This window comes from Loxodonta africana, chromosome 15, assembly GCF_030014295.1.
Source record: "Loxodonta africana isolate mLoxAfr1 chromosome 15, mLoxAfr1.hap2, whole genome shotgun sequence".
Taxonomy (NCBI): domain Eukaryota; kingdom Metazoa; phylum Chordata; class Mammalia; order Proboscidea; family Elephantidae; genus Loxodonta; species Loxodonta africana.
In genome coordinates, this window is record NC_087356.1 from 68749829 (window position 1) to 68758225 (window position 8397).

General features: G+C 38.8%; 1 pseudogene; it reads right to left on the bottom strand.

Moving 5' to 3' along the window:
- Positions 1–5149: 5149 nt before the first annotated feature.
- On the bottom strand, positions 5150–6731 carry LOC135227719 (putative olfactory receptor 8G3; annotated as a pseudogene).
- Between the last annotated feature and the right edge of the window lie 1666 nt (positions 6732–8397).

Below are 8397 nucleotides of genomic sequence, written 5' to 3' on the forward strand. Positions count from 1 at the left end.
AAGAAAAATGAAATAACCAGCTGAGCAACCAACAAAACAAAACAAAACAAAAAAAACACACACACTTTAAATATAAAGTGACGGAGGTTAAACAGTAAAAAGACAGAAACAGATGTACGATGTAAAAACAATGCTAAACCTGTAACCAAACCTGTTGCCATCAAGTCAATTCTGACTCATAGCAACCCTATAGGACAGAGTAGAACTGCCCCATAGAGTTTCCGAGGAGCGATTAGCTAAATCAATATCAGTGAAACTAGATATAAGGAAAAAGAAATCTACCAGGGGCAAAGAGAAATATTTTATGATGACAAAATACATGAAAACCCAAATGTGTATGCACCTAGTAACAGGTTGTCATAATAGACATGTCTGTCTGTGAGGTCTTGCTCTTCAGATAGGTGGGACTACCACACATCATTTGAACACCAGTTTGCTACCTAGCAGTCAGGAAATTGTCTCCTGGCAGAGGGCAAACCTGGTTGTGAGGCTTAGATCATGAGTTTTTCTTTACTCAGCAATCATAGTTTTGTAATACTTGTCCATTGCCTAAAATCAATTAATCTATATACTTTACCCAGTTTTATTTATTGTTTTGGCAAGAGTACCAATGACACTGTCCAGGCTCAAGTATAGTTTAAACTTTCACATTGCTGAAATCTTCCCTCAATTTCAGTCTAAAATGATGTAATCCATCAGAAAAAGAATGGCAATATACTGACAGTATTTGATTAATCGAAAGAAGGAAAAAAAAATCCTCTCTCAAATTCCCTCAACATGTCGTCACACATTTATTCTTTCCCACCTCTTTGAATCTGCTCAACTGAGGGCAAGGCCAGTATTCAAAAACTTTGTCTTTCACCTTGCAGTCATTTGTTTGTTTGCATGGCTCAAGCATCTTCCCATATTTTTGCCAGGATCCCAACTTGCCAACCCAGGGGAAGACAGCCTGTGTTTTCCACCATGGTGATCCTCATTCTCATTTCCCTGTTCTACAGTCTGAGACAATAAAGCCCCAAATGCCCAAGGCCATGCAGCAAACATTCAAATAAATATGGCCGTAATTTATTTCTACTTTCCTGAGTCAGTGATTACTTTCAAGACAAATGTTTTATATAAAATTATTAAATGTCTGTGAAAAAAACTTTTGGTTGACGTTTATGCCTATTCCAGCGGCCCAGTGCTTTCTCAGAACCCTAGCTTCCTGGAGGCCCCTGAAAATTCAATTCCTCTGACCTACCCGCTTCTCACCCACTGGTCCTGACCAAGCTTCTCTGACTTTGTACTGGAGTCACTTGTGAATGTTAAAACAAAAAGAAACAGAAAAAAGGGAATGCACATTCACATTTACAAAGGAAGACACAACATTGAACTTCCTCATGAATGATTGTCAGATTATGAAAAATTTTTGCTTTCTTCCTTATGGTTTCTCTATTTTCCAGTTTTGTGCATTAGTTTTACAATCATGAACAGACAATAAAAGTTGCAATTTAAGCACAAGATAAATTTTAGAGAAAATATAATTATTTTCTGTTTTTGGAGAAACATAAAAAAACTAAGATTTTGTCTACCACTACAATAAAATTCTTTCAAATATCCAGTTTAATGTTAATTTTTCCATGAAAAGTGAGTTCAATTAATTGTGACTCATATATTTCCCTTAATATAATACTACATACATATGTATTTATAAAGGAAATGGCTCATGAGGTTGTGGTGGCTAGCAAGTCCCAAATTTGTGGGTTGGGTGTTGGCTTCTCCAGACCCACGTGGCTGCTGAGACTGATGAACCCAAACTGGCAGACCAGGCCACAGTCTACTGGCTCCAAAGGGTGCCAAAGTAGGTCACACAATAGGCCACTGGCCAGTGGGGCTGTGGAGGCTGGCAAATCCCAAAACTGGCAGGTCAGACAGCAAGCCTCTGGCTTAAGTCCCAAGAACCTGAGGTCAATTGATCACTACCCAGAAGTGGGATCCAGATGGAGAAAGAAAGAGCCTCACCAGGACACAAACATATATCTTAGATGCAGGCCAAACCCCAGAGAAGGGCATAACTTTAGTAAGGATAGGACTTGAGTCATGCCCGTCTGCAAGGCTGCGACCCAAGACACAGTCTATACCAGTCCTTTCTCATCAACATGTAGGGGTCAAGACAGACAACACATACAATGGAGGACAGCCATACAATATTGGGATTCATGGACTAGCCAAGTTGACACTTAAACCCAGCCATCACAGATTTTGTATACCTCACTTGCATGAAACTCTGTAGGGGCAGTTCTACTCTGTCCTATAGGGTCGCTATGAGTTGGAATCGACTCGACGGCAATGGTTTGGTTTTTATTTGCATAGTCTGACTCAGTCAATGTGTGTGAGTCACAAAGACCATGACTACAAGGGCCATATTAAGTAATACATTACACTGGAAATATATTTTTAAAAAATCTCTGAAACACAATTCTTACAGACAATTAATTTAACCTATCACCCTTTAGTGCGGAAAAAAAAAAAAAAAACTTCTCACTGTATGTCATTTGTTCAATATATGGAGTAATAAAATAAAAATTATACATAGTCCTTGTAAAACATGTCCAAGCAGTATACATTTATGTGTATAATACAGATACATACACATTTATGTTACACATAAATATATACAAATATAAGGATACAAACATGTATATATATATATACAGATGAAGACACAAACACATTTTTTTGTAGGATTAAAACATGAGATGTGGAGATCAGGACTAATTAGTGCATAGATAGCCAAGTAAGAAGTTGCTGCCAGTTTCCAAAGAGGAAAATATCGTCACCTGTCTCATTACAACTTGTGATTTCATGTGGGAGGTGAAGGGTGATATGACATTGGGGTACTAATGTTAACTATTTGCTAATGACAAAGCAAGCAATGCATGTCAGACCAGTCAGATGAATTTAAAAATACATTTTAACCAGGTGTAAATGCTCACGCTCGGTCAAAAAAGCCCCTGTAGCCCTGTGCTCTGCCTCTAGGTACAGCTTTATACAGACGAACAATCAAAAGCATGATGTTATTTGGAGATGTCCATGCTTGTCTCCTTAATGCAACTGTTTTGGAGGCTTAGAATCTCAGAAGCATTAAAACAAAAACACCAGGAGTTCTAATCTAGAAATGGTCCTGAAAGTAAAGTGAAGTATCTGGTCTGTAAAAGTCTAAAGAAGCATTCTAGGGAAAGATGGGGAAATGCATCCAGGTGCTGCTACCATGGGCAAGAGAAGTTGTGGGAGTTCAGCAACTGGCAGGAGGAGCTGGCAGGACCTGGTGCCACAAAGAGCTTCTGAGAGTTCTCAGTAGAAAGGACTCCAAGGCAACTGTTTATTTTGTTATTGTTGTTTATTGCCTCTGAGGAGGACTAATAAGAGTTTTGTGGTTGCTGTTCTAAAAAGCACCAACGGGAGCTTATTTGGGAAAGGGGAAGAGTGGGGAATTTATTGTTTGGAAGTCTTCCCAAACTATCGTCTGAGTCACGTTTTCTATTTTAAACTTCCTCTTTACTAGGTGTCTTAGCTATCTAGTCCTGCTACGGAAATACCACGAGTGGATGGCTTTAATGAGAGGAATTTATTCTCTCACAGTCTAGCAGGCTAGAAGTCCAAATTCAGGGTGTCAGCTTCAGGGGAAGGCTTTCTCTCTCTGTCAGCTCTGGAGGAAGGTCCTTGTCATCAACCTTCCCCTAGTTTAGGAGCTTCTCAGCACAAATACTCTGGGTCCAAAGATGTGCTCCCCTTCCTGTTATTCATGGTTGGTGGTGATGAATTCTCCATATCTCTCTGCTAGCTTCTCTATTTATATCTCAAAAGAGATCGACTCAAGACACAACCTAAGCTTGTAGATTGAGTCCTGCCTCTTTAATATAACTGCCTCTAATTCTGCTTCATTAACATCACAGAGGTAGGATTTATAGCTCATAGGAAAATCATATCAGATGACAAAACGGTGAACAATCACACAATACTGGGAACCATGACCTAGCTAAGTTGACACATCTTTTTGGGGGGCACAGTTCAATCCATAACCCCAGGTAAGGAGGGAGATTCTCAAATTTTATTTCAGGGCCAGGGAATTATTGTCTACGAAATAATTCTGTCCCCCCGTTTTTTTCTTTTTTCAGAATAAATATTGAGTCTTTGGGGAGGAGGGGTACATGTAATTAGTCAAAAATAATTTTCCAGTTTTTAAATTTGCATGTGAATAAGTGATCTGTATGATTTCAGTGCATGGTCAAAAACGTCACTTCTACATCTGTGATTCCGTAATGTGAGTGAAAACAAAAATCTTTTAGATATGGGGAAAATGAATATAGGATTCTCAAGGAAAGGGGGTAGTAGCACAATGCTAAAACTGTGAAGAAAAGAATGTAGCATAAAGAAATAAGTAATAATACACTTAATATATTTGGCTATAATTAGTCTATCAGTGTCTTGCACTACAGAGTTGTCATCTTGTGGGCAGGAATTATGTGTTATCAACCATCACCAGTGAAAAAGAGGAAGTCCCCCAACAAGATGGATTGGAAGAGTGGCTACAACAATGGACTCAAGCATAACAACGATTGGTAGGATGCCACAGGACCAGGCAGTGTTTAATTCTGTTGTACATAGGGCCTCCATGAATCGGAACCAACTTGACAGCACCTAACAACAACAACAAAACCCATCATCTGCCTCCGCATTCCTTAATACACTTCTCTGCACTTAGTAACTAGAAGGGATTGAATTTTGTAGATTTCAAGTGGTTAAAAATTATTTATTTTAGAGATCATTTTTTTTCGAAAGAGATTCAATACACAAAAGTATGTTAAGATCAGAGATCACAGACCAAAAGGATCATTCTATGAATTCTGATAGATCTTATCTAACAAAGTTCCAAATGACATTTATATAATTTATAATCTCCCCACATGAAGGTCTTTGAAATTTTTTTTAAAAAAATGATAGGAGGTAATATGGATTACTACAGGTGACCTCTGGGACTTCCTAGAATTGACACTGCCCTCCATGTGACTGTCCTCCACATGGCACTATGAATCCAGTCTTGTCCTTGGGATCTTTTTCCAAATATTAGAGTGTTGGAAATAATCTCACTACTTATGTATATATGTTGCTATCTCTGGACTCCTTCTTTACTGGATCTTCTCCAAGAATTATAAATCTTTGTTAATGCAAAATAGTCTTTTCTCAATGATTTTTTTAGAGCACTTTTGACATCCTTATTCCTCAGGCTGTAGATCAGGGAGTTCAGCATGATAATGGTGTAAAGCACAGAAGACAATTTGCCTTGGTCCATGGAGCTGACATTTGATGGCTGAAGGTACGTGAAGGCTGCAGAACCATAGAAGATTGTGACAGCTGAGCTGTGGGAGCTGCATGTGCTGAAGGCTTTGGACCTGCCTTCAGTGGAGTGGATTTGCAGGATGCTGGCAATGATGGAGACATAGGAGCCAAGAATGACCAAGGTTGGTGCAAGAATATTAAATGCACTGAGACACAAAAGCACCACTTCATTGATGTAAGTGCTGGAGCAGGAAAGCTCCATTAGTGGAAAAAGATCACAAAAGTAATGGTTGATTATTTTAGCCTTGCAGAAAACCACTCTTAGCATATAACCTGTGTGAACTGTGACACCAATCACGCCCATAATATATACTTCAACTACCAACCAGGAGCAGACCTGACAAGACATGGTGACATTGTAAAGCAATGGATTACAGACAGCAACATAGCAATCGTATGCCATCACAGCCAACATATGACATTCTGATATAATAAAAAAAAATGAAGAAGTAGAGCTGAGTCATGCATTCAGGGTAGGAGATGTTGTTCTTCTCTGTGGCAAAGTTCACCAGCATTTTGGGGGTAATGACAGTGGAATAGCAGAGATAATGAAGGACAAACTGCTGAGGAAATAGTACATGGGGATATGAAGGTGAGAACTGAGCCCAATCAGTGTGATCATGCCCAGATTCCCAACCACTGTGATAATATAGACTCCTGGGAAGAAAAGAAAGAGGGGCAGCTGGAGTTCTGACTTTTCTGTTAGCCCAGCAAGGATGAACTCAGTCACTGTGGAGTGATTTCCTGCTGCCATTTTCCTATGGGAATTCTATAGAGGAAGAGAAGAAGAAATTAGAGGTAGGTGTAAATTTATGCAGTGTGAACCAGGTACAAGTCTTGCCATTCAGGTACCTCCAGCTCTTTCCCCCGTCCCTGTTGTATGTTAAAAGTTAAAGATTCTGGGATCTCAGAATTACGGGTCTTGCAAATACACATCAGATGGAATTGTACATATTTTTTTGTTTCTGTGCTCTAACAGTGAGTCTTAGTATTAACCAGCGTCTGAATATCCAAAGAACTATTCTGATAACTTACAATAATGAGTGTTCTGAGACTCAGTGGTGCAATGGTGAAGCACTCAGCTGCTAACTAGAAGGTTCAAACTCATCTAAGTGGCTCTGTGGAAGAAAGATCTACCAATCTGCTTCTGTAAAGATTACAGCCTAGAAAACCCTACAGGGTAGTTCTACTCTGTCATGCAGCATCAATATGAGTTGAAAACTGACTCAATGGCACCTAATTGAAATGACAACAACAAAGTACCTTCCATGTCTTATTTGCAATCCTCTCAATTCTTCTGTAAAACATATACTACCAGTATACTGGTTGCCATTAAGCTGAATCGGACTCATGGCAACCCCACGTGTGTAAGAGTAGAACTGTTCTCCACAAAATTTTCAGTGATTGATTTTTGGACATAGATGAGCAGGACTTTCTTTTAAGGCACGTTTACTGTCTAGGAATCCCACAACAATTATTAGTATAATTATTTTATATATTAGGTAACTAAGTCTCATTGTGGTTAAAAATTTGCAGGTAGTTAGGCGTGTTACAACAAATGATCATATATGACAGAAGGCCTGTCTGTCTCTACGTGGCTCCTTCTCCACTTCATCTTCTGTTTCTTCTTTTAGCTACTCATGTCTGCCATCTTGTTTTTATCTCTTTGTCATATCAGAGAAACCACTCAATGCAATTTATGTGAGGAATGTATTAATGTAAACTACAAAAATAATATACTGACCACAGATGTAGGCTGGTTTCCCCTTAGTGAGTACCTTGATTACTGGCAACAATTCAAAAGTATTGAAACAGTGGCTCTGGAAAGTAACTAACTGAATGGTTAACATTAAGTGTAACACTCAAATTGAGCTCCACATCCAGGAAGGAAGTGAGTTTTCTAATGAGGAGAAGGTAAAACCCATTCATTCTCAAAACACCATGTGCTACATATTCTTGTATAACCTGACGTGTTCCGTGACTCTTGGGGCTTTTGTTCTGGAGGACCGTGGCAACAGAATGGAAATTTTGCTTGGTATTTAGAGCATGCTGTCTTTGCATGTCTTAGGCATGTCGTTTTAGCACATGTTGCACTCACCTTCAAATCGGATCTTTTATCACTCACCCAATGGCATTAAAGACCAAAGCAGAAAGAATGTGTGTATCTCCAAGACATGAGTTTTGAAGGAAGTTGATGAGTCCTGGCATGGGATATCGTGATGACTGTTCTATGTTCAAAAGAGAGAGATCCAAAATATATCATTAAAGATTGATGGTGTATCAAAAACAAGGAAATGGTGTTGAAAGAAGAATGAAAATGAGGGTGGTATTACTATTTATATAGTACTTATCATGTGATTAAGGAGTCCTGGTGGTGCAGTGCTTAAGAAATGAGCTGATGACCCAAAGGTTGGCAGTTTCAACCCATCAGTTGCAGATGTTCCAGTCTGCATCAGTAAAGATTTACAGCCTTGGGAACCCTATAGCGCAGTTTAACATTGTCCTGTAGGTTTGCTATGAGTCGAAATAGACTGGAAGGACGGCAGTGGTTTCCTTTTTTTTTTTTTTTAACCATGTGATTAAAACTGTCCACGTACTTCATAAATACTATTTGATATATTTTCCCCAGCAACCCTATGTGATATGAACTTATTATTCCCATTTTATAGTTTAAAAAAATGAAATTGGAAAGACTTAAGTGACTTGTTAATGTTGTGCCTGGATGTTCAATATAGATGTGGATGATGGTTTCCTAATAGTACAGATAAATCTGACATACATATGGGAAAGAAAAGTTATAATAAAAGACTTGAACTAATACTGATATCTTCCAGAAATACCGTTCTGCTAAAAACAGTGTGGAAAATGCATGCTAGATTCAAAGAATGTCATAGCTGGAAAAAATTGTGGTAGCAATTATTAACACTTTAGTGTGATTCCATGTAGATCAGCATCTAGATTAGATTCCACAGTGCTGCACCCTGCACCTGTCATTTATCCACAGTCAGGTTGCTCTAT